This window comes from Ornithodoros turicata, chromosome 4 (assembly GCF_037126465.1).
Source record: "Ornithodoros turicata isolate Travis chromosome 4, ASM3712646v1, whole genome shotgun sequence".
NCBI lineage: Eukaryota > Metazoa > Arthropoda > Arachnida > Ixodida > Argasidae > Ornithodoros > Ornithodoros turicata.
The window spans coordinates 35,949,279-35,976,825 of NC_088204.1; the positions used below are offsets into that span (position 1 = coordinate 35,949,279).

The 27,547-nt window shown below is 45.8% G+C and overlaps 1 long non-coding RNA gene and 1 other non-coding gene across 3 annotated transcripts; one reads left to right on the plus strand and one right to left on the minus strand.

Moving 5' to 3' along the window:
- The first annotated feature begins 65 nt into the window (after positions 1-65).
- LOC135392987 (uncharacterized) lies at positions 66-26,555 on the plus strand. 2 transcript variants are annotated; one of them, XR_010422358.1, is made up of 4 exons: positions 66-761; positions 3,219-3,293; positions 10,701-10,775; positions 26,504-26,555. It is a non-coding gene; the product is annotated as an uncharacterized LOC135392987 (long non-coding RNA). The 2 variants fall into 2 exon arrangements; XR_010422357.1 differs by lacking the exon at positions 3,219-3,293.
- Positions 17,302-17,373, minus strand: Trnas-aga (transfer RNA serine (anticodon AGA)). Its single transcript has one exon. It is a non-coding gene; the product is annotated as a tRNA-Ser (tRNA).
- Positions 26,556-27,547: the final 992 nt, after the last annotated feature.

Sequence of the window (27,547 nt, forward strand, 5' to 3'; positions counted from 1 at the left end):
GGCACGCATGCTGCATATACCTTTTTGAAGGGTTACAAACACAGGCGTTATCTTGGTGGTCAGTTAATATTCCAACCAATTCCTTACTTTGATGTTCTGTGTACGTAATCAAATTAAGCTGGGACATCACACCCTTCATTCTGACTCGTCAGATGCAAGCAGGACACTCGAATTTCTTGAGGGTCGCAAGTCAAGCAACACATAATATATGTTTTCTCTTAGGAAGGAGATGCCAGTGCTACGTGCACAGAGGTGGATGTCCTGAATGCACTGGGATTAAGCCATTGCAAATGACACTGATGATTAACCTCGCCGATCCTAGACATGTACCAATGATGGCCACGCATTGCTTCTCAACACCGGTTAAAAAAAACATCGAACTTCCTCACAACAGGAACTCATACCTGATAACTCAGGATAACTCATTTCACCCAGTTTCTAAGAAAGCGTACCGATACGCTAACCGCTTTCTCTCTCTCTCTGTTGCAGGTTTCCCACTGAAGCACCGATAGCGAGTGCCATAAGTGTATTTCACGTCAATTTTAAGCACACGCACACACACTGTCACTAAGCGTCAAATACTTGAATCGAAAGCATTCACTTGACTATACGCGAGATGTAGATGACGCCGCGGTGAAGTTTGACATGCTAAATGTTATAATTCGCCTTTTCAGACCGCCCTGGCAATAACGGAGTCGTCGATGATGGCGACAACTTGGAACCATTTCACGATAATAATACTTCGACCACAGACCATACCAGTAAGTTATGGCTGAAACTCCACTTAGTTGATTTCGTGTTTTCCAACTAAGTACTAAATATTTGTGCGACATAAGAAGGGACGCGAAAACCGTCGGAACCAGGAAACTTAACCGAATTAATGGGAATGAAGTAATGTTTCCATGCAGCATGCATTGTTTATGCTTGCAGCATCCCATTTGGTACCACGGACGAACTGCCGTACAGTCAGGTCCCATTCCCGAGACTCATTAACGCACCCCCACCAGTGATGAGCAAATTACCTCTCAAAATTGTAAGTAAGCAAACCACTAAAGTAAAGTATAATAAACTACTAAAGTAAAGTATCAGGTACTTGGCGTCATTGGGACTTCAAGTACTGTACAAGGTACCAATTCCAAATGTTCTTCAAGCACAAAGTACTCAAGTACATTACCAATGTAATTTGTATGACTTTGCAATTCAGTGTTTCGGGTGTAGTGGTAAGAAGTTTCTGTAGAACGAAACAAAACGACGTTCACGAAGATGCTGGTATGCTGGGCAACAATGAGGATGTGAAGGATCGAGAGTTGTTTCCCACAGTGACTGCATTCGGGAGGGTCTTCTTCGGGAGGGTAAGAGATATTCATGTATTAAATAGGTGTGTCCCAATGACGAACACGACAATTCTTCCAACGAAATAGCCGACGAACAATAGTCCAAGCACGAGAGACGCTTAGATGTGAGAAGCCGTTGCAATTTTGCACACGTATGTGACCGTTGAGACAGGAAACAACCTGTAAAGAAACCGAAGTGAATATCAGGCTGGGATTGTTCCAACGTGAATGCTGGAATAGTACACCATTTTGTAACTGACGTCCTTGCAATCGATACAGTCACACGGTTACAAATAACGAAACAATACAATTAGCCTCACGTCGCTTCATTCGTGTATCCTTTCCTCTCCTGTCGCCATTTGCAATGCGTCCACCGTCTGCAACAGAAGGTACTTCGATGGCTAAACACAAGCAAAACACAAGCGTCGCGCGATGCATCGTAGCTAGGTTGACTTACCTCAACATTATACGTGTACTCAAAGACACGGGTTGTCATCCTTCTCAAAAGCAAGGTTGCAGCGCAGACAACGGGCGAGGAAGCAGAGAGCAACGCACTGCAGAAAAATACGCGGTGCCATGTCACTCCTCACCGGCGAAGCGCGGAGCAACCTAGTACGCTCCAACGAAGGCACACATATTCAGCCGACACACGCATTATTCAACAAGCACACGAGTACACGGCTCACGGGGCACACATATTATCCAGCGCGCACAAAGCCGTTTCATACGGACGTGACGGCTTTGTACCTGCTGAAATCTGGCGATAGGGATCGCAGGTCCCCATCGACGCTTGCAAATGCGTGCTTGCTATTTGATAACTGTTACGGCTGTTTCCAGACGGTTGTACATTCTGACTGTACGGCTGTGTACCGGCTATTTTTTAGCTGGCACGTGTCCGACAGCAAACCTACACTACTTGTCGCCACAAATCCTGTCGCCACCTTGATAAGTGTTCTATGTATTTAAAAAAGAGCTGTCCTGAGGTCATCTTCCACCTCCGCATTGTGTAACATTTTCTAAGGATCGCACAATAGCAGAGCCAAATTACGTGCAAAATTCACCCACGTGCTCGCCATCTTTGGCTTGTAGGACACACATGTGACTGACACTTTAATGTGTTGCATGAATATGTCGTATGAATGTTCTGCACTTAAAATGGCCTGTGAAAAAAAATACGGTTGAAGAAAAGTGGATTTGAGAACATATACAGTCGTGCCTCGTTAATATGGACCCCGTTTATATGGACATCTCGGATTATGGACGCTTTTTGTAAGAACCAAGCTTCTCCTATGCATTTTCTTCTGGTTTGTATGGAGACTCTCTTTTCGGTCACTGGACGATCTAGCAAGGTACAAACCATATGTAGTCCATATATTTCCGTCTCCTTATTATGTAGGGTACCGGTATGGAGGGGAAGCCGCTCCCCACCTTGTGCAGGAAAATTTTTATTTATATATTAATTACGAGTATATTATTATATTTGTATATTGGAGTTCACTTTTATAGATAAGAGGATAAGGGATGAATCTGACTGTTGCTACGCAGCAAGCAGACCGACTGTGTATGAGTAGGACCAATGGAAATTTACAAAATAATGGTCGAGAAGGTTAGAACCAATCTCAGAATATCGACTGTTACAATTAATGTTAATATCCGGAAAACGGGACATATCCACGCAAACACATCATGTGTGTTTCAGAAATTCAACATATGAGACGGTGCCTGCAGTACATTCAGTGCGCGAAACAAGGCCCGTTCGGCCTGGAACAGACGCCTCATAATTATACAAAATGATTGATAATGGTTTCACGAGTAACTATCCTAAGACTTAGCTGCTGATTCTGTTCAATTGCATGACAATCGCGTGCGCCTCCATCGTTGCAGGTTCTACGCTTTCAACATCTGCAAAAACGCGGCGCCCAACGAAGGTCCCTACAAAACACCCCATCAAAACCACTCGTGAGTGATAGAGTGGTTGCGATTCTTCCATCGAGATAGTGGTCGTACACTGCAGTTGAAGCACCGTCGTAGACCTGATAGAATGTGCTGGTGTTGAGGCAGCACCGCCCATTACTGTTGCCTTTCGATGATTAAGGGCTGTGAGGCAACCGAGTCGAGAGCGACGCGGGAACAATTTTGAAAAGACTGCTCTATTTATTCCTCTTGTATACTATAGGCCTTGCGCCTGTGCCCTTATCGTAAAGGCAAACATCCAGGAGAACAATAGGTCCTTTATTTTATGACGATGATGGGAGAGTTTCATCGCCAAGGGCGATACAATACCGCATTGCTGGTGGTAATGCGGGAAAATAAATAATGTGTTACCCTTAGAGTGCGAATTAGATGTGCTTCTACATTTCTAAAGCCAGCATAATAAAATGGCACAGGCAGAATTATCTTCTGTTGCCTGTACATGACGATATGTTCCACAGCGTACAAACATACGTTATACGTGCAGCCAAAGAGCTCCGCCCCACCCCCTTTTTTTTCCTTACATACATAGACAGGTGTCGTTCATATTCGTAATCCAGGAGCTGAGGGGAGCTCATTCTCAGGCGTGGTACAAATTGCTTACACACGTCTTCCTCCGTTGCGTTACATAAATTTTACTTGAGAGACTTACTTACATTTCACTTGTTGAGATTTCAGCGCACGTAAGGTGGGGTCACTTGAGCGACCGCCATGGCATCGCCAATCGGCGTAGTTTTACGTCGTCTTAATTGCATTAATTAATTCTTTGTAACGAGGAAGTCACGTGAGTACGACTGCAATACCACGGTAGTTGCAAGGCATTAGACAGGCGCCCTAAATCGGATTTGCACAGTAGCATGAGTAGCGTATTTGTGATACTATACGTTTACGAGTAACTTGGTGTCTTGCAAATGTTTTCAAAAGTCAGTATTTTGTAATTTAACTCAAGTACTTGTCTCAGTAACTTCTGCTTAATTCCTGAGTTACATTGAAGATATTTCTCTACGCGGGACGTGAGGGTTGAGCGAAATATTGTCATTTGTCTCGTCAATGTGCCTCGTGGAAGGGAAAGTTTCTGTGACTCCTCTCCGCGTCCCTGTTTCGGTTTGCTTGCTTGCTTATTTGAGGCATAACACGTCATACGAGAAAGAAACAAAGTTGATGGCAGTTATACTGTGGATGTTACAACTGCAATACGCAGCATTTCTTCACTGATCGGTTGGAGCTTGTAAACGTCGGCTCGTCCCCGTGAACCGATAGAATCGCCTATGCCGCACCGCGACACCTTCACAGGCGGTTACTCAAGGCTATCCTTCATGTGTACAGTACGTCTTCGCAACAGGGATCTCTACCACATACCTGGAAGGAGGCTATAGCTGTTTCCATCCTGAAACCAGGCAATCCACCAAATGCCCCAGTCTCCTTTCGCCGTGTGAGCCTGTTGCTGTAGTCGAAAACTGATGGACAGAATGGGTTTGCATCGTCTCGACTGGTGGGTCGAAAAGCAAGGTGTGTTCCCATTCGAAATGGCTGGATTTTGTAGCCACCGAAGTTTCACGGTATTAGGTCGACTCTCCAGCTCACTCAAAACTTTCTTACGGACTGAACTGTCGCTATCCATACATCCCAAGGCCAATGCTGTAAGCGTGATGTTCATAAAAGAGTTCCTCGATGAAGTCAGACACTCTTTAATGCGGTGGCGTAAAATCGATAGTTTTCTGCGAAGTGGCAGCTGAGTTTGAGTATGTGTTGCGTTGTCTGTTATCGTCCTCTACCTTGTCTCTGGCTTTCAAATCATGGAACGGCTATAGCCCGCCTCAGCATTCGTCATACCATCAGAAGGCGTAGTACAAGGACGACGCCTTTCGCATCCAAGCTCATCAACAGCTGCGGAACTCTATGCCGCCTTTTCTTTCTGGAGCCCATCGTCGATTTTACCCCGCGGGAATTCGCAGTCTTCACTGAATCAAAATATGCACTGCAAAGTATTGAAAATTTTAGCATACGAGGCTCATCCACGTCGCTAGTGACAGACGTCTTAATGGCTTACCACCTTGTATGCGAACCAGGACACGGGCTGATTCTCCAGTAGGTTCCATTCTATGGTGGTGTCGTGGGGAACGAACGGACCGTCAGCATTGCAGAATCAGCTGTCGGAGACGGACGAGTATTGCGCAGCTGAGAGGAGACCGTAATTCCGTTCTTCGACGCCTCGTGACACCCCCTGGATTCCCGCAAATGGTCAATATTGTCCTCCCATCTGTGCTGAGCAGAGTTGATCCAACGCTGGCTTTCCGCATGCCACGAAACACCTCTCGTCAAGATGCTACATTAAGTCACCGGATGCGATACAATTTGGGTTTTACAGCTCAGTGGCGTTACCGCTTGAGACAAGTTGACTCTCTCAGCTGCTGTCACTTCGGTGCTCCGGAGGCCCTAGAGCACATTGTTCTTCATTGCCCACACTGCCAACTTCTCGAAGATCACTCTACGGGCCTCTTAATCAACTGGACACTTGCAGCTGGTTAGCACATCCCTACTGTTTACGTTATGCACTGATGAGAGCTGATTTTGAGCATTTTAGTGATTTGCGTCCGTGAGGAAGCAGGCGTCCAGAAGCAACCACGCCTGGCCAAATTGTAACTTTACTGAAAATGAGTGGGTTAGTTGGTACTGAGCGGGCACCTCAGAGCAGCAGACGCAACGGGGCAGGAACACGGACCAACAAGACATCTGCTTTCATGAAACCAGATGTCTTGTTGATTCATGCTGATTCATACATGCTGCTTTGAGATATCCGCGATAAAACCTTTACGTCTGTGTGATGGGTCGGAAACAATAACCTCCTTGTAAAGTAACGTTTGTAACAGTTACTCCTGAAAAGTTACTTTGTAACTTCTGAAATACACGGTAAGATAATGCGATTGTTTACCCCTTACTAAAGGTTACGAGGTCAAGAGTGAAGGCACCCCTCTCGCAGTCCCTTTGCAACGGCTATCTTGCAAATGGACCTTGTCTTTGAGCTTGTACCATCTGCAGTCGTAATTGGTAGTAATCGGGCTAGATGTGAAAGAATGTGTTTCTTCGAAATGCATCAGATTGTAAATTCTACCGTTTCTGTGGAGCACGCCTTCGCATTTGTAGAGCGTCGGTTCAGTATTAGAGGCTTTTTTTTTCAAAAGCGGGGGAAACATATCGGATCGTAATTTTGAAAAGCAGCTCTCCTGGGAGCTATTAGGGCTTTTAAGACAGCTTTGAAGCTTGTGAGCGTCAGCTTGTCCCCGGGACCCCAAAAAGTCACGTATGCAGCAGTGCGAAACCTTGATGGGCGGTCACTCCAAGTTCTTCTTCATCTGTATAATGCCTCTTGGCAACAAGGATCTCTACCACCTACCTAGAAGGATGCTTTAGTTGTTCCCATCCTGAAACCAGCAAGCCCCCAAATGCCCTACCCTCCTTTCACCGAGCCAGCCTAACAAGCTGTATTGGAAAACTGATGAAGAGAATGGTTTTGCGTCCTCTCGACTGGCTCGAAAAGCAACGTGTGTTCCTTCACGAAATTATTGGACTTCGTCACCACCAAAGCTTCATGGATCCAGTTCACGACCTATAGTCTCTCATTCCAACATGCCCATGCTCATCGGAGGGTCGTCGTATCAGTTTTCCTAGACATCATGCGCGCATATGACACCGTCTCGCACATTTGCGTGCTGCATACCTTTTTGAGGGTATGCGGTCGACTCTTCAGCTGGCTCCAAGGCTTCCTCACGGACCGAAATGTCGCCAAAGCCCAAAGTATCGCGTTCGTCAAGGAGTCCCCCACGGAAGCATTCTGAGACAGACACTCTTTAATGTGGTGATCGCGGGCCTAAAATCCATAATTCCCCGCAAAGTAGCGTTCTCTGTTTATGCAGATGACATTGCCCTTTCGACAGTAGCAACAGTTCGCCACTTGCAGGTGGCTTTGAATAATGTACCTGGGATAGACCTTCGCCCGAAAAGTGCACCGTGGTCCCTTTCTCACGCATGACATGAAAATGACAAATTTCCCTCTTTGGGTTCGTAAAAAGAAGCGTTACACTCTAAGAAGAAATGGAGTAAAATGGGGAGTAATTGCAGGTTCTGAACTTAGAAAATGGTTTCCTGAATGCAACAGCGTACTTAAATCTGTGATCTTCGACAATTTGATAGAATAAGGCAATATAACGTAGCTAACTTAGCAATTTTCCACCCACAGAGAGAAAAGAATAGTTAAGAGGCTTTTTCGTGCGAAAGTTTGCCCTATTCGTGTCGTAAGATCGTTTATCACTCGACATATCACTGTTGACGGTTTAATTCGAAGTATTTTCAATCCAGCATATGAATTTTGTTCCTGAATTTAATTCCTGGGACTCTAACGAACAGAGCGTGAAATGCAGCCAACACTCAGTGACTATTTTTTTTATCGCTGTTGTTGTACTCTGTTACGTTTATATTGGTGCTGGAATATGCGCACAGTTCATATTCTTGCATTTGTATGTGCCTTCTTTTACGACGAGTCAATCGCCAGGAGTATCACAAATAGAATAAATAAAATTTAATTTCGTGCATTTACTCCGTAAGGAGACTAATTTTTCTGGCAATGCATCTAGTCACCAAAACGACTAAAAGTTATCCCTGTCTTCTCTTAGAGTGTACGTTCCCACCGCTTCCTTTTTGTGCTCATCGACTCGAACCTGCGCTAAGCTCGCGACATTAAGCATCTTGAAACTAAATTGCAGCCACGGTATGGCTCTCTCTGGCTCAGGATGGGGCTGTGATCAGCGCTCCATTTTAGCAGTTCACGCGGCTCTGGTGTGGGGTAGTTGGTACTGATTGGGCATCTCAGAGCAGCAGATACAACGGGGCAGGAACACGGACAAGCAAGACATCCGCTTTCACGAAACCAGATGTCTTGTTGCTTCATGCTGGTTCATACATGGTGCATTGAGATATCCGCAGGATAACCTTTACGTTTGTGTGACGGGTCGGAGACGGTACACTCAGAGAAAAACCTATACCTTTAGAGGTATAGATCGTCTGCTCAATAACTTAGCCCTTCTTAGGTGTTATTTTATACCCTGCTTACAGGTATAAAAAAAATAGTCCTCAACAAAGGGCTATATGTCATACCTTAGGGGTACAGCTCTATACCCCTGTGCGAGTACCATCATGGTACATTTTTAGAGGAGGGAACTAGAAATATCACCTTTGGAGGGAAGGCAAGTTTTTGACATACACACACGTACTACAAACACACGCGAACGCATATGGTTGTTAAGTAGAAAGCAAAGCTCGTGCACATTACTCCCCATGTAAAAAAAAAACACACACGCAAAGATGGAGTTAAAAACTGAAGAAAAATTTCAAGGAGCAAGATCGCTCTGCGCAGTCATCAAGTCACGATATATATGTATTGGCATCATCGTGGCATCGTGTCATCGTGATATATCTTTAGAAAAAATCTTCCCGGAAACAACACCGCAAGCGATGTTGCCCCGACGACCGTTTTACGGGCCGCGCATTCCAAGACACGGCCCACCCGGGGGCGGACCGCGTTATCAAGGGGCCCTTCTCGAAATATGAAGGACCGGCTCCCTTTCGCCTCCCTCCACCGCGATAGATCGAAAGATCAATACGCGGATTTGAAGGGAGACCAGAGCATCGTGATATATCACGATGACAGACATTGACAGAGCAACAAATACTGGTGTAACGATGGCGACTTGACAACGTGTGGAGCAGTTTTCTTCTGGTACGCAACTCTAAGGGTGAGGACACCTAGATTCAACATTCCGGCAATGTAGATATCATACAGCCATAAACTAACCATGTGGATTCAGATAGTACTGTACTAATGTCTGTGTTTCTTAATCAAACATCCAGTTAACTCAGCTGGTACCGTCACCAAAAACAAAATACTAATGATGTGATACAGCACGTTGCGAAAGTAAAGGTATAAAAAAGCCGTAAAGGTATAAAGAAACAGAAGGTATAGCAGCTTCATCTATACCGTGAAATGCATAGCCTCGTGGTACAGGATATAAACGCGTGTTGGTGAGGTATAAATATGGTACGTTAGCATTCCTTTATACCTGTTTCATACCCTTGAGAAGCGTTGGAGGTATAAATAGGAGATTTGTTCCTCTTCTATACCATCCAAAGGTATATATCTGAAGCAGAAGGTATAAAAGGGGTATAAGAACACATTATTATACCTTATTTATACCTTTTTTTCTAACAGTGTAACCTCGTTGTAGAGTAACGTTTATAACAGGTACTCCTGAAAAATTACCTTGTACCTTCTGAAATACAAGGTAAAATAATGCGATTGTTACTAAAAGTTACGAGATTAAGACTGAAGGTGTCCCACTCGCAGTCCGTTCGCAACGGCTATCTTGCAAATGGACCTCTGTCTCTGAGCTTGTGCCATCTGCAGTCGTAATTGGTAGTCAACAATACTGCGGGCTAGATGTGAAAGAAAGTATTTCTTCGAAATGCATCAGATTATTACCGTATGAACTGCAGAATTGGGAAAAGCTTCGAAGCTTTATTGTCCGCATATAGTCTTTGGTATGAAGAGATGGTCTTCCTCCACACGAGACCAGACCGGAGACGATGGAGTATACAAGCGGGCTGATGTTCGTGGCCTCGTGTGTGTGTAGCGGGGTGACTTTGTCCTTATTCACGGGCCGCCACATCAATTCCCCATCAGACGTTGAGCGGCGATAATATTGAATACAACCGCGTCGTAACTGAAGGACTACGAGGGACACAGCAGGGCAGTCATTGGCCACACCTAACAAAGCGCCTGACAGTGTACGAACGTGATGAAATAGGTGGGGAACATGCGGAGGCGCGGTCGAAGACGTGGCCTTGGGTACCGTGACCGGCACGAGAGTCACATATGCCCAGGTCGAAGGATGTGAATGAGCCCACTTGAAGGAGTCGAAGGTGTCGGATTGGAGTTCATTCGAGGCAGACACAGCGACAGTACCGACATCGGTACGTGTGAGACGAGCTCGGATGTCTTTCATAATCTCACTACCACTACACTGCAAGCAGATCGATTGTGTATGAGCAGGACCAAGTGAACAGAACACCAACCACGAACCACGAATTAAATGTTACAAACCGCAAAATGGGTCATGTCGATGTAAACATATCGTGTGTGTTAAAGAAATGAAACACATGAGAACTGATGACATTGATGGTACCTGCAGTACAGTCAGTACCCGAAACATGTATAAGTCTAATTGTAATTGCGGAAAATAATTGGTAATGGCTTCATGAGGTGTATCCTGAGAGCTATGTGCCGATTCTGTTCAATTTCATCTCCTTAGTGCACTCATGTCGCTCGCGCCTCCCATGTTGCAGGTTCAACGCATTCAACATCTGTAAAAACGCGGCGCCCAACGAGGGTCACAAGGAAACCACCCACCAAACGCACTCGTGAGTGATAGAGTGGTAGCGATTCTGCCATCGGTATAATAATCGTACACTGCAGTTGAAGCACCGTCGTAAGAGCCCGTACAATGTGCTAATGTTGAGGCAACACCGCCCATTACTGTTGCCTTTCCAACCAAGTCCAGAGCGACACGGAAAGAATTTCGAAGAGAATGGTTTATTTATTCTTTCTTATGTCCTATAGTCCTCGCGCATGTGCTTTTATCATAAAGAGGACATGCAGGAGAACAACAACAACATTATCTTGTGATGGTGATTGGGGAGTTTCATCGCAAGGGGTGACACTCTACCCTATTGGTGGTTGTGATGTGAGAAATTGAATAATAAGCGCTCCTTAGAGTGCTAGTTAGATATGCTCCTGGCTATATAATGGCTCAGGCAGAATTCGCTCCTGTTGCCTGTACGTGCCAACAATTTCCATAGCGTACATACATAGAGAGGTGTCCTTCATAATCGTAATCCTGGAGCTGAGGGGACACCCATTTTCAGACGGTGTACAAATTGCTTAGACACGTCTTCCTCCATGTTACTTTGTGTTGAGATTTCTGCGCACGTTAGGTTCTGCGACGCTCGGTGTAGTTTTCCGTGGTGTAAATGCATCAATTAATGTCTCGTAAGGAGGAAGTCACGTGAGTACGAATGTCACAGTAGTTGCACAGCATTCGACAGGTAAGAATGAAGCAGACTTTACAGTAATTTGAGCAAAACACTTACGTTACGTGTACGTTTGCGAATAAGCTGATATCTTGCAGATACTTGCAAAAGTCAGTATTTAGTAATTTAACTTAAGTACTTGTTTTAGTAACTTGTACTTAATTCCAGCGTTACTTTGGAGGTATTTGTCAACGCGTGACATTGAATAATTGTACGGTGAAGTTACGCGTAAGACTTGTCTGCCGAGTGTGGCGACATGTTGCACGTGCCGCAGGGTAGGACTGCGGATAATTTCGATAATGTCGTATATAATACCTTCTCGCACATTTATGTGCTGCATACCTTTTGAGGGTATGCGGTCGATTCTTCAGCTGGCTCCAAGACTTCCTCACGGACCGAACTGTCGCTGTCCGTACATCCAAAGTCCAAAGCCCTTAAGCATCATGTTGATCAAAAGGTCCCCCAACGAAGCGTTCTGAGACACACTTTTTAATGTGGTGATGGCGGGACTAAAATCCATAATTCCCCGCAAAGTGGCGTTCTCTGCTTATGCAGATGACGTTGCCCTTTGGACAGTAGGAAAATCACGGCCAGCTGTTCAGCGCCGCTTGCATGTGGCTTTAAACAATGTACATACGTACCTCACGCAACATAGGATGGACCTTCGCCCGAAAAGTGCATCGAGTTCCCTTTCACACGCAAGGCCATGACAAATTTCCCTCTTTGGATTTGTAACAAGAAGCGTGAGCATGTGCACTCTAAGAAAGAAATGAGTAAAATTGGGAGTAATTGTGGGTTATAGTCCCCTAAACCCGAAATTTAAAATAAGACCTCATATTGTCTGTGAACTTAGCAAATGGTCTTCTCAATGCAACAGCCTACTTAAATCTGTGCTCCTCGTCAATTTGACAGAATAATGCAATATAACGTAGTAACTTAGCAAATTTCCATCCACAGAGAGGAAAAATGATCAAGAGGCTCTTTCTTGCGAAATTTCGCCCTATTCATGTCGCTAGATCTTTTATCACTCGACATGTCACGGTTGACGACTTAATTCGAAGTATTTTGAACCATGCAGATGAATTTCGTTCCTGGGACACTAACGAACAGAGCATGAAATGAAGCCCCCACGCCGAGACTTTTTTTTTATTGTTGTTGTTGTACTTTATGTTTATAGTGGTGCTGGAATATGCGCATAGTAGCAATTGTATGTGCCTCCTTCCGCGACGAGTCAATCGCCAGGAGTATTATCAAAATAATTAAATATAATCTAGTCTCGTGCATTTACTCCCTAAAAGGCTAGTTTTTCTGGCAATGCATTTAGTCCCCAAAAGGATTAGAAGTTATCTCTCTCTTTCTTAAAGTGTACGTTCCCGTCCAGTGATGGGCAGTGCTTGAAGTACCAAGTACTCAAGTAGTACTTTAAGTACATATCTCTGTACTTGTACTTTACTTTAAGTGCATTTTAAATCGTGTACTTTGTACCGTACTTCAAGTACTTTTTTCCGAGTACTTTCCTATCAAGTACTCAAGTACCCAAACTTGGACTACAGACAAAAAATCACAAAAGAGTATCAAAAATGCACATACTGAAAGCGCTAAAATGACAACACGAAGACGAAAACATACAGATAGAGCTATCTCTGAATTTTCGTCTTCTTGCCGTCATTTTAGAGGATTTTAACAGAGGTTCTTTTGTGCTTTTAAAGAGCATATTTGTTGAAGGAAATCTATTGTTGAGAGGCTCGAAATGTTGAAAAAGTATCAACGCTTCTATGATTATGTAAAACGAATGGAATGCAAAGACACGCACATATTATGACACTGCAACGGGCAGCACATTGACTTGCTCTATTGAGAATGGATAAAAATTGGGCTGTTCGGTGTATCATACTTTTAATAGCCATAAAACCCCCGTGCCGGGAAACAAGTCAAAGGACGACACAACACACAAGCACAGAGTGTGCTTGTGTGTTGTGTCGTCGTTTGACTTCTTTCCCGACACGCGGGTTTCATCGCGTTTCAAAGTTTGCTCCATTGTTATTTCAGTTCTCTTAATGCAGGGTTCTATGCTTTTATATATTGTTTCCTTCATTGGCAATTCATTCTAATTTTATATCACATTATATGTCTGATTGCATTACATGATGAACACTCTGAAAGGCGCATGCTTTCATTTTTACATTTTACGTTTTTTTTAATTAGTCACATGGATTACATTGCTGCAGATCACAGCGTATAAAAATGAAAGCTCACATTGTGATTCATCCGTTTATACTTTCTTCACAATCTTTTTTAAAACATGTTGTATTACAAAAAGCAGCAAGGAAATTTCCTAGCCTGTTATAGCAGAGGATTTGTACCGGAACACCACAGTAGACGGGCGATCTTGGATCAGTCGGGGTACTAATACTATTTTGCATAATCACAGCACAGCTGACTGATTACCTCTCTACATGTAACTGCAAATTATGACATCTGCTTAAGTACATATTCACGGGTTACTACTTAACCTAGGACTTTATGCCTTCAGAGCATTTGTCAAGAATGCTTGCTAAAGTTTCGTCAAAAAAGCAAGACACAGATACTAAACAGTGAAATGTAAAGTGATACAAACTAAATTGGCAATGTACATGATGAGTACTTGAAGTAGTTGGCCTAGTACTTTGTACTTGAAGTACATTTGGAATTGGGTAATTTGTACTGTACTTCAAGTACTAATGATGCCAGGTACTAGGTAGGTGTAATTTTGAGGTACTTTGCCCATCACTGTTCCCATAGCGTTCTTGTTGTGCTCATCGACTCGGACCTGCGCTAGGCTCGCGACATTAAACATGTTGAAACCAAATTGCAGCAATGGTAGGGCTCTTTCTGCCTCAGGAGATGGGGCTGTGATCAGCGCTCCCTTTTAGCAGTTCACGCTGCTTTGGTGGAGGCGACTGTGCTCTACAGCCTTCCAATCCTGAACGCGAGTTTCAGAACATCATTAACAACTCTTCCGAGCCTGTTTGCTTGAAGCCTTCATCGCTGCCTTGGAGTTCCAAGAATGGCTGAAACAGGGCAAGTCCAGGCTGAAGCTGGTGAACTCCCGGTTGAGGTTTTATGTGAATTTGAAACGGCTCGTCACTTCCTACGTTTGCGTGCGCACATTCCTCGTCACCCGCTTCTCAGAAAAATTCGATACCACCTTGAATACAACTTTATCGAGTAGCGCAGAGGACGCACCAGTCTTTCACTGGCTTCGTAGCTAAGGACGTAACACCGCCGGAAGCCCCCTGGTCTCTGCCCGTACCACCCACATTCGCAAGTCTTCCGAACCTTGTAGAGCGAAGATATCAGGTTCCCCCTCAAGTCCTTCGAGTCCATTTTATGCTCTGGTTGACAAGTTTTCTACGTCTGCAGGAGCATATATAGATGGCACATACGGAAACGGCAAATCGGCCTCAGCATTCATCATGCCACCCGAGGCCAGTTCATGCCAGTTCTCATGCCAGTTCGAGGACGGCGCCCTTCCCCTCCAACCACATCTACAGCTGCGGGATTCTATGCTATCCTTTTCTTTCTGCAGTGTGTTATTTTATGGGTTACTCTACGGGGTTTAGCCCTGGAGCATAGAGAGACGCGTACACGGTCTAGTCGTTATCTTTTATTCTCCCGTGTTGGCATCCGCGCTCGGAGGATCACTACATTTCTCATCTTCAACAAAAATTATTACATTCACTGCGGTGTGGTAGGGTACATGAGTTACTTTAATGATGTAGTTGTGTACGTGACAACTTCGCGTGTACTTCGCGTGACAACTTTCCCGTTTGTGTGCAGAACGAAATCTTGCTCGATACGGTTGCTCGTCGTTCACTTCAGCAAAGGCTTGTTCGCGCGTCTGTTTACAACCGTCTTCATCTATGCAACGTTCCTACACGTAGCCGTTCCACATTTCCGACGGTAGCTGTTTTTTTCTTGACTTTCTCTTGAACCAAGACAACAGTATCGCCGACTGCGACATGCTGTGTTGCGCACTGCGTCCGGTGTCAGCGTGGCGTTTCGAAAGTTCCTTCTGGCGCACATCGCGTTCCCTTAAAGCGGTGTCATGTGGACAGTCCACGTCCGCCGTGATCATAGCGTATCTTGCATACCAGCATTAGTTTTCCGGGGTTGTGTCCCCGTTGGGGCTGCCTGCTGTGCGTCGTGACGCGGTATTTAGCTGGAAGCGAATGATGTTCCTTTCACCAGTGTGCTCCTTCTGCTGTTGTATATAGCCCGTAACATTTTGAGTAGAGTTTTCTTTACCCGTTCTACGGCGCCGTTTGCTTGTGTCCGATATGCTGCAACACGGTGCGCCTTTGTTCCAATGGTATTCAGGTATGTTTTATATTCTTCAGCCAGAAACTGTGATCCGTTCTCGGACTTTGTCTAAACGGTGTAAATAGTTCTTCGAGCCAAGAGACAATTGCTGTAGCCGTTGCTGACCTAGTATTTTAGCTTCAACCCATCTGCTGTTGAGGTCTACCACAAGGCAAATAGGTTCACCCATACCGAACGGTCCACAGATGTCAATTGCCAATTTGTCCACTGTCTTTGTGGTAGAGCAGTAGACAGTAGTTCAGCTCCAGAAGAGTCCGCTAGCAGTTCTCCTTGAGTCCCCTAGGCTCACATCCTCTGATATGTTCTCCGATGCTTTGCATGATGTATGGCCACCAAACATTGTCTCTTACTTCCTGCTTTGTTTGTACGATGCCTTAATGACCTTTGTGAGGATGCGAGGTATGATGATGCATCTTGATCGTAAGAACATGGCGTTGTATTCCGTTGCCTCGTGCTTTTCCATGTTGTATTCTTCGATATTGGTTCCCCGTTTCTCAGTGTATATAGCTTTCTTGAGCTGAGTGTCTTTTTCAGTCTCCAGCTGGATTTCTGCGGTAGTCAGGGTGACTGGGTTTTTCGATGAACATAATATATGCTTCCGCATCGTTGTCTTGGTGCACGCTCTTTCTTCAAGGGATAAGAGCCGGGAAAGCGGGTCTGCGATGTTTGTTTTCCCTAGCTTGTACGTTATTGGATGGAATGCTGCTGTAGTCGTGGCATCCATCTTTCGATACGTGCAGCTGATGGCGAGTTGGGTCCATATACACTATCTCTAATGGCTTGTGGTCGGTGAAAATTGTGAAGTCGATTCCATAGAGGTACAAGTGATAGCGTTCACAAACCCCCCTGACTGCTAATGCCTCTCGTTCTGTTTGCGAGTATCGTTGTTCAACATTTGTTAGTACTCAGCTTGCGTATGCGACTGATTTGAACTCTTCCCCTCTTTGTTGCACTAGGACTGCACCTAGCGCAATGGGGCTTTCGTCCACGATGAGTCGTGACGGAGCATCTTTGCGAAAGCAGCTTAGCACACTACTGCCTGTCAGATTCTCTTTAACGGGAACGAACGCTTGGCCGATTTCGCGTCAGTTCAGGCAGGGAGGTCCCATCGACCTCTTGGATTTTCATTATTTTTTTATGTTTAGAAGCTCATCGTACTTGATGACCAACAGCGGTAAAACGAATAATTTCTACGGAATAGTTTTCGCGCAAAAAAAAAAAAAAATCGAGAAAATCCGGCCCTGAATTCGAGTGTTTCAGTTTTGCCGTGTTTGCACGCGTATATCTCCCGAGTCTTCAAAGATACTGCAGTGAATTGTTTTATGGTTTAATATGCGTACAGGCCAGCAGTCCGAGCCAAATTGTGGCGCGCAGGATCAACGATCTGTGACATAAAAAATGGCGAAACCGCTCACTCGCGCAGTTTTGTTCCAACTTCGACGCGTGATTTGTCTGGCTGTAAATATTCGAATGCAAACAACTCAGGGAAAAGAGGTGCTGACGCCAGGAATCGAACCTGGGTCTTCTGATTTCTGGTCAGATATGCTAACCGCTACACCACACCAGCACGCCGTTTCCCTTGAGCCATTGAGTGCCTCAAGTACGGGGGGGACGGACAACCAACCACGCTATTCCCATTCTCTCTTACATCTTTCTCACTCACTCTCTCATTCAGACACGAGGCAGGGCGATTGTAAACGACGTAAACAACGAGATTTGGCCGAGGCAGACCAACAATTAGGGACGACACAGACAAGTAAGCCTCAAACGCCCAGAAATTAACGAATGCAAACAACTCAGGGAAAAGAGGTGCTGACGCCAGGAATCGAACCTGGGTCTTCTGATTTCCGGTCAGATATGCTAACCGCTACACCACATCTTTTCCCTGAGTTGTTTGCATTCGTTAATTTCTGGGCGTTTGAGGCTTACTTGTCTGTGTCGTCCCTAATTGTTGGTCTGCCTCGGCCAAATCTCGTTGTTTATGTAAATATTCCTCACTACCACATTTGGAATCACTTCACTCAGCTACGTGTCGGAGACCGGCTGCCGGCACCGCGGGATGGCGGGCCTCGTGTCGATGCTCCCTTTTGACGTCCTGCTGGAGAAATAATTCACTTGTGGGAATTAGTTATTTCCAACAGAGCATCTGAATGAAATCCTACGTTGCCGTAAAGCCGTATTTGAACGGCTAGGTCAAACTTAATGGTCAGCGAAGGTAAAACCTCACTCTTGCAAGCTCCGTACACGGTGATATCAATACTGTACAAATAAATATCGAGTTAAGAATTGCTGTTTTCAAGGGTCCCCGCAAGTTCCTACGAAGCTTGCTATACTTCATTTTACGATATTTTTAAGTTATGCAGAGGATTTTTAGCACAAAATGCGTGTTCTGTGCTGAACTTGCAGCGGTACATTTCTTCTCAGAGCTAGGGAAGTGGGCGGGTTCTCGCATTTGTCGTTGTTACATTAGAGACGTTCAGAGCAGGACCATACAGGAGACGCACCTAATGCACTTCGATTTCGCTCAAAACTGGACAGTAGCCATGCCTATGGATATACAAGCGTGCCACTGTGGAAAACAGATTTCCATATTCACATGTGCGGTAACAGCTGGCACGGAAACGCACAGTTTTGGTGTGGTGAGCGAATGCTTTTGTCACGATTCAGCACAGTCATTGTTGTTAGCTTCCATAGTTATTGAAGAATGTCTTGATGAGAATGTTCCTCTTGCAGCTAATGATTTACGTGTCAGATGGAGCGACGTGCCATTTTAAACATCGGCATAGGCTCTATGAGCTCTGCAAATCTACTTTTGCGAGCGCGACATGGCTGTTCAGGAAGAGGCCACGACAAAGGTGCGTGTGACAGTATCGGTGCACAGGATCGGTGTGACAGGAATCAAGCACCATGCCACGACACCTAACTTGCGTTCACTGGAGCAAGACGTCATCTTAGAATCACAAGATATGATAACGTGCTTGCCAAAACACCTAACGCGCGTCCATGTACTCCATGTACGGGCTGAGGACGTGGCGTCTTTTAGAATGCAAAAGAAAAAGCAATGGGGGGGGGGGGGGGATATGTTTATTAAAAGGATAGTCTCATCTGGAAGCGTGTTCCGGAACTGTTATGGTCATGTTCCCTGTCGTTCATAATGTACGCCGGCAAATTTTCTCCGCACAAATCCACTTGGTTGACTCAAACGATTTTTAAATGTTCGCGCTTCCGGCGCGCACGGCAATCCCCGCAAGGCGCCGACACTGGATGACGTCACCCGGATAAACCAACCATCAGGAGGCGCTTCTTCCCGCCGGAGTTCTGTGTGTGTCTGAGCGTGCGTATGACCCTTTTTCTTGTTGTCTTGTCGCGTTTGCTTTGAAGTACTTTGAACGACAGCGTGTGCCCTAGGATTTCACGCCGTTGACGTGCGATTTCACAGCCAGGAAACCGGTGCTACGTGCCCGGGTGCACAAAGACTTATAACGCGAATCCCGAGCTTACATTTCGCCGACCTCGCAATGGCGAGACGAAACGAAAGTGGGAGTCAGCGATCGCCAGCCACTGCTGTGGTGTGGCCCAAGGATTGAATGTTTCACACGTCTGTTCCTGTCATTTCGCCGACGACGCCTATTTTGATGAAGATGTATTGCAAGTTCGGCTCGGGCTACGGCTCGGGCTACTCCTAACATCCCTGTGGCAGCATACCTGTAACCACCCAGACTTCACACCACATTGATTTAGAACCACAGCACAACATAATAAAATAGCTTAGGTTTATTTGCCTGCCATACATAATGGGAGGCAAATAAACCTAAGCTGTTTTGTTATTCCCACTCCGTCATACTCCACTGTGCAATAAATCGATACAACTATAGGGTCATTCTTTATTACCGTCACTATACCGCATCGACAATCTGCACAGAGTTCGAAATATTCCCACCTCGGCACTAACTTAGTGCACTACAGTCTGGATTTGATGCCAGAGCTCATACCGCCACGTGTAGTAGTTTTTGCTGTACAGACGGGTAGACAGTCTGTTGACTGCAACTGGAGATACAGAGTGACAAAACAAAACATCCCCCACACTGCAATGACGAAAAGACGAAAATTGCTGTGTGGTGTTCTCGAAAACCTCTGATGGGAGGCAAGGGGGATGACCAAGGCTCACTTGCACGAAGTGTACCTATGTCAGCAAAATTTTCATCTTGCCACTACATGTCTCCAGTTCCAGCCATCAGTATGCACCAGCTTGTCTCTTGTCAAGACACCCTTGTTTCGATGGTCCTAATCCTGATAGCCTTGATAAGACGTAGACGGGAACTCCCTCCTGAATGCTTGGACAACGCATCCAGGCCATCTTGTGAATGACGAGTATGCCGTGAACCTCAGGCAGCTGGAAAAGACAACTCCACATGACATTTCTTTTTGTTTAGCATCATATCTTGTGGGCATTTGCACACCTGCCAAATCTCCCGCAGTGTTGGGAAGACAATGGCAAGAACAGAAGAACAGACACTATCCCAACCTTGGAGTTCAAAGCCTCTGCATTCCTTCCTTAGTTCCAGGGTCTCCCGCATTTTGAATGTGGAAGGTTGGCAGATGTGCAACGAGCCCGATTCCAACTGCTAACTCCCTCCCAAACCAGCTTCCCTCCAATTTCGGCAAAATCCAATTTCTCCCAAAATAAATGGGAATCTTGATGGGGGGTCATTTAAACGGAAAAATTCATTACGGTCGTAATCATATAGCAAACGGGAGAGCACTACAGCAGGCTTACCTGTGGTCCTGGGGATTGAGTCGCCTAAAATGTTGATCATAGCGGCAGAATTGAGGCGCGTACTCCACTAGAAGCTCTCTACGGAGGCAGATGTCTCTGAGTAATGGGTGTTGTGTTATGCACTGCACGGCGGCACTGTGGAACATTTCTACCACCCTGGCAACAGAATGGCAACACGGGCTCTCGTCGGGCTCCTGTGGGTCGCGGACTCCACACAGACGCCTGCCGATTTCAACATTCTAAACTGTTTCGCACATCCGACGGCAACCATGCAAAGAGATACGTCACCTAAAAATGTCATCCCGCGTGTTAGCCGCAGCCACATCTCGTGGATGGTCGGCGGGTTCCAGAGGTATTGGGTCCGTAGAGTATGGGTAATCATCCAGCATTAACTCGTCGCCGCTACCGCTAACATGTTCATCAGAATCTCCCCCAGACAGAGAAACATCACTCTCGTTTTCCGACTCCATGTTTGCTCCCTTCGCTTCGCGATCACCGAACAGGCGCGCGGCTCGCATTTGCCCAGGGCGCGCGCTGATTGGCCTTATCCGGGTGACGTTTCCTCCCACTTTTAGAGAGCGAGGGCGCAAGGATTCCGGTTTACTTTTTCATCGGATTGCGCGAAAAGTACGCCGCGGATCGAAATGGTATTTTCGGGCCCACTTCAGTGGTCGGCAAGGAATTAGAATTCGCATTAGTTTCGAAATTGACCTCGGAGAATGCGACTGTCCCTTTAAGAAAAAGAAAGGAAAGGTCAGCCAGACGAAGGTCGGCTTGCTATTCCAAAGGCAAAGGCAAAGAAGGGAAGAAGGAAAGAAAAGGGGACGAAAAGAAAACTAAGAAAAGAAAAGGGGAAGAAAAGGAAAAGAAGAAAAGAAAGGAAAAGCAAAGGAGAAAAGGGGTAGTAAAGAAAAGGGAAGAAAGGAAAAGGAAAGGAGAAGAAGAAATGAAAAGAAAAGGAAAAGAAGAAAAGAAAAAGAAAAGAAAAAAGTTAAGAACAAAGGAGATAAGGGAAGGAAAGGAAGAACACAAAACTAAGACTGAAAAGTCACACACACAGTCACACAATTACAAGGCGTTCACAAGGTTCGAAGCGTGGAGAAAGCGGAGGAGCGCTGTGGTGACTGCCCACTGGGTCGAGAGAGAAACACAGGGCTCACAGGGAGCCCAGGAGACCCGTGTTACGCAGAAAGCGGAGCACCGCTTTTGTGACTCTCCACTGGTTAGCTCGCTGCACAGGGCCAAGGAGTGTTGCGAGAGAAACGTCTGTCCGTCCGTCCGTGCACCCAAGCTCTGAGAGATGTTGCCAGAGCACGGCCAGTGATGGTGGTGACGCTGACAGTGGAGGAGCTGATGAGAGATATCGTCTTCTACACCGCAGCAGGGACAAGTGGGAGATGAGACGCGGCCCATTTTGAACAGGAGTGAACGGGTGAGGGCAACGTTCAGCCGGAGACGATGTAGAAGGGTCTCCTCCTCGCGGGTACAGCGGCAGCCGATGACAAACTCCAGTGAGGGGTCGATGGACTGCAGGAACGCATTAGGTCGGATAGCGTCTACAACAAACTGGCAGGTGCCGTCGCCGCAGAGACGCCGTATAAGCAGGCGGCACGCAGACACCGGGAGCGGTAGTAGGGGCACCGGCGTGGCCGCATCAAGCGCGGCACGTCTCGCAGCCGCGTCAGCACATGTGTTTTCGTGTAGCCCTGTATGCCCGGGTACCCACTGAAGGCAGATACGGTGGCCGAGCGAGGAGAGTTGGGCGTACTCCTGAAGTACCATGGTACGCAGATCACTCACGACACTCGGGTGGTATGTGGACAGGAGCGCCAAAGACTCCTTGCTGTCTGTGAGGACGACCCACGCATCGGGCACAGATTCAGCGATATACCGCAGAACAATGGGTAAACATATACCGCATCAAAGTGGCATACAGGGTTGGCATGCGTGGCAAAGCAAGACACCGGACAGTCTAGGCCGAGAAATATAGTATCGTGGGCAGTGAGTACAGAAGGGGGACGTTTTCATACAAAGTGAGTGAAATCATTTGTCGCTGTCATTGCAAAATACTGCTTTTTCGCAGTCTTGTAAATATATCGACATAAACTACTAATTTTGATTACACAAAGTTGTCCCTTACTTGTACGACATCGAGAGGAGGCCCGCCATCCCGCGGTACCGGCAGCCGGGCTCCGCAGAGCTGGACCGCGTTTTAACGCGCTAATCGCAGGTGTACATCTTTTGAAGCAGAATTTTTTACGTAAGATGAAAGGTCTAACATCGGGCCGTGTGTTGGCAAAATATAAAAGAAATAAAAAGGGGGCTTTTCAAGAAACGAACGCTCAAAATCCTTGTTTCTGCGAAATATACCTTAACATTTGCCTGTTTCAGCAGATACCTGTAGGAGGTATACGCACGATGTATATATCACATGAAAGATAATTAAAAGCTGAGTGAAAGGATACCAAATATTGTAGTGAGGAATATCTACAGCCAGAGAAATCACGCGTCCAAGTTGGAACTAAACTGCGCGGGAGAGCATGTTCGCCATTTTTTATATCACAGATCGTTGCTCCTGCGCACCAAAATTTGTGCTCGGACTGCTGACCTGTAGGCATACTCAAGCATAAAAAAATTTCACTCCAGTATCTTTTAAGATTCGGGAGATATACGCGTTCAAACACGGCAAAACTGGCCGGATTTTTGCGCGAATTTTGCAAATTTTTTTGCGCGAAAACTTTTCCGTAGAAATTATTCGTTTTACCGCTGTTGGTCATCATGTACGATGGGCTTCTAAATATTAATAAAATATTGAAAATCCAAGAGGTCGATGGGACCTCCCTGCCTGAACTGACGTGAAACCGGCCGCTTCTTGGTGATCTGAAGTCCAGTGCCACGGCGTCGATTTCTTTAGGAGTTCCCCAAGTGGAGCAGTCACGGTTGCCATGTGTGAAAACAAAAATGGCACATAAGTTTGCCAGTCCTAGAAAGCTCCGTAATTCACTAACGTTCTGCGGGACCCTTGCTTGTTCAATTGCTCGAACTTTCTCCTCGTCTGAACTTTCTGAATGTCGCTCGAACTTTCTCTTCGCATTTCTTTTTGTTCAATGTGAGTCCGGCTGCCTTGAACGTTTCCAATACCTGTTCCGGTCGAATGTTATGTTCCTGTTGTGACTTGCCCGTCTGACCTATAACGTCATCGATGGTCGGGGTCAGAAACCTTTGTCTCTTAAAGGGACTATGGAATTTTCTGGACTCCCACATTTTATCTTTCTTTCTTTTTTTTTCTTTTGCAGGAAACTGTTCTTCCCGCCGAGAAACTAATATGCTAGAATTTTTTCTGGCAAAATCGCTCCACTGTGTGAGAAGCGCGAGCTTGAAGGGTCTCTTCCGCATTCCTCCTTTCCCGCGCGCATTCTCCCGTAGATCGTGTAACTATACGGGCCGTACTCCTGGCCAGAGAGACGAACCGAACCCGAACCGGAAACCGTTATTAAACGTTATTTTTGGCCGAACCGGAACTGAACCGAACCGAAAGAGTCGACGCCATCTTGGAGCTGAACCGGAACTAAAGCGGTAAAAAATACCGGTTTACGGTTCAAATAACGGTTCACACGGAATTAAGTGCGAAACTTTGGATGTTGTGCATGAACACAAAAACTATTTTTCGTATTTGTTCTTCATTTATTAGCTTCGCAGACATCGTCTTTCTTGCCGAAAAAGTCGTGCCCTGCAACAATGACTTGGATCTTCTTGAGTCACGAAATAGCAACAGATAGTAACTGAAAACTGCCAGGACTACTAACGTCTAAGATATACACATAAATATATATATATATATATATATATAAATTAAAGGTCAACAGGACATTAGGAAACGTTTTGGGTTTGGGTTGGGTTTGGGTAGTGGCATATTATAATAATATACTAGTCAGAGTCAGCTATACACAGGGTGTTCTGGCGCTGCATTTCAAGATCAGTCCGTTTGCAACAAAAACCTGTCAGTTTTTCATTGACAGCGCTATGTCTTCGAGATCATCTCTACCGTTATCGCAGGCATCCTGCATATAAATAGCAATACGCGGACCAACCGACGTATATGTCGTCGGCTGTGCGACCTTCGGTCCTTCAAATATTCTCCCCGTCGTTTTTTTTTTTCTTCTTCTTCTGTTCTCTTGCGCGTAATGCATTGCGAAAGCAAACTACCTGAGCTCAGCTGTAGCACGTATTCGTGTATACAACGCTGCAGCATAATTCCCTTACATAAGCCCCTTATACGCTAGCCACACTTAATGAAATGTAATGGCGGTAAGTTCACCTCCTCACCAACTATAGTCTTGTGTGGCGTCGTTCTCTCCTGGCTTGTTGAAAGCAGGGGCGTGTTGAAAAAACGCAGTCATTCGGGACGATGGTTGCTCAGGAGGTGAAGTTACTGTCATTCCGTTTAAAGCATTAAGTTTGCCGCGTGCCTAGGGTACTAGAAAGTAAAGCACCGGCCACGCTCATGCTGGTCAGAATGAAAAGAACATGCCACAATGTTCCACGTAAGAATGTGTTTTATGAGGTATTCAATGTTGAGCACGTCGTAAATCTGAACAGTTAGCATTAACAACAACCATGCCTACGGAAACTCCAACTGCAGCGTATTCTGCTAAGAGTATTCTGCACATCGTATTTATATCTGACAACACATTTACGGTTCAACAAGGTTTCCATTACTATGTTCCATAACCACGAGACTGAGGGACACAAACTAGCTACACCAGCTCGCCTGCCTCATTGCCACCTTATACTATTGTGTTACATAAGCTTGAAGCCACCAGTTGAGGTACCCGGAAAGAAGCAAAAAGCCCCAGTAGTCGCGTAGCATGCCCTATATTTTGCAATTAGAAAGCAAGTAATTGGTACTCTTTCAAATAAACTGATTTTTGGCCTTCTGGCGGAAGTTTGCATCCTTCGTAAGAGAACAGTTCAGTTTGCCTCCTGGACAGAGCTGTCCAGGACTCAGCTGTGACTCAGCTGTGCAGGCTCCACCGAGGGTGTGCGCACACTTGTATGTGTGTCAAGGATGAGGGCACCAGGTTCAGACAGCTGAGATGTCGACATTTAGCTCAAATAGTACGATAACTAAAATACATAATACTTAATAACAGAAACATCTACATGTAGATATTGTATGCTACTCATGCATAATTTTTATGCATATGGGAACACAGGACGTATTGCGGCACCTACTCCAATCATCTCAATAGCTACAAATCACGTGGCTGTGTGATGTGAAATAAGCGTTGTAGTCCCCGTGTTCCCGGTCGCCGCGGTTTCTTCTCGCACTCCCTTCGCAACGGATCTCTTGCCAATGAACCTTGTCTCTGAACATGCATGTACCATCTGTAGTCGTAATTGGTAATGAACAATACTGCGGGCTAGGTATGGCAGAACGTATTCCTTCAAAATGAATCGGATTATTACAGTATGATATGCAGAATTGGGAAAATTGGAAATTCCATCGCCACATATAGTGATATGAAGAGGAGATGGTATTCCCCTACTTAAGTTCTGACAGGCGATGATGGAGTGTCCCAGAGGGCAGATGTTCGTGACCTCGCGCTAGAACGACGACGGTAGAACTTAAACTGCTGCTGGACCACGGAATATATGTTACAGACCTGAAAATGGGTCATGGGTCAATGGGTCGATGTAAACACATCGTCTGTGTTACAGGAATTGAACACATGAGACGGTACCTGCAGTTCAGTCAGTCCTCGAAACATGTATCTACGTCTAGACAAACAGACGCCACAAAATCGCAAAAAAATAATTGGTAATGACTTCATGAGGGCTGTCCTGAGAGCTATGTGCCGATTCTGTTCAATTCCATCACCTTAGTGCACTCATGTCGCTCGCGCCTCCCATGTTGCAGGTTCAACGCATTCAACAACTGTAAAAACGCGGCGCCCAACGACGGTCACAACGAAACAACCCGCCAAAAGCAGTCGTGAGTGATATACTGGTAGCCATTCTTCCATGGATGTAATAGCGGTACACCGCAGTTCAAGCACCGCCGTAGAGCCCGGAGAATGTGCTGGTGTCGAGGCAACACAGCCTATTACTGTTGATTTTCGATATTTGATGACTGGGAAGCATCGAAGTCCAGTGCGACACGGGAAGAAAAGAGAATGATTGATTCTTCCTTATGCCATATAGGCCTCGAACCCGTGCGTTTATAATCAAGACGACATGCAGGAGAGCAACAACAACTTTATTTTATTATGGTGATTGGCGAGTTTCAGCGCCAGGGACGATACCCAACCGAGTTGGTGGTTGTAATGTTGGAAATCGAATAATGAGCGCCCCTTAGCGTGCTGGTAAGATATGCTCCTGCATATAGAGAAACCGCGTGATATAATGGCTCAGGCAGAATTAGCTTCTGTTGCCTGTACGTGCCAACATATTCCATAGCGTACATATACATAGACAGGTGTCCTGTGCGGACGTGGCGGTTGAGCGAAAGACTGTCTTTTGTCTCTGCAATATGCCTTGAGCGGTATATATGCATGAGCTTCATATACTCGGGACATCCACGGCCCTGTTGGGAAGGGCGAGCGTGTAGTGCATCGGGTTCGGGAACATGCCTGAGGTAATATGTTGTCCTGACGGGAATGCAGGTAAACAATGCACCTCTTTCACATTCGTGTCGTATCCTAGCGGCTCTCCTACGAACTACCCTCGGCGCGCGCCACAACAAACCCATGTGAGGATAACCAGTCTTGGTGCGTCGCCGGCGAATCTCTAACCCTGTTACTGTCGGCGTACTTTGTACTTGCATGGTTCGATTCTGTCACATTTTCTTCTGTCTTTAGTTTTCGTGTTATCGTGTGTCTCATTCTTTGCTTTGTACAGTATTATTTTGTTTGTACATAGTGAACATACCTGTAAATACAAACATTCTCGGTTTGTGAATTTG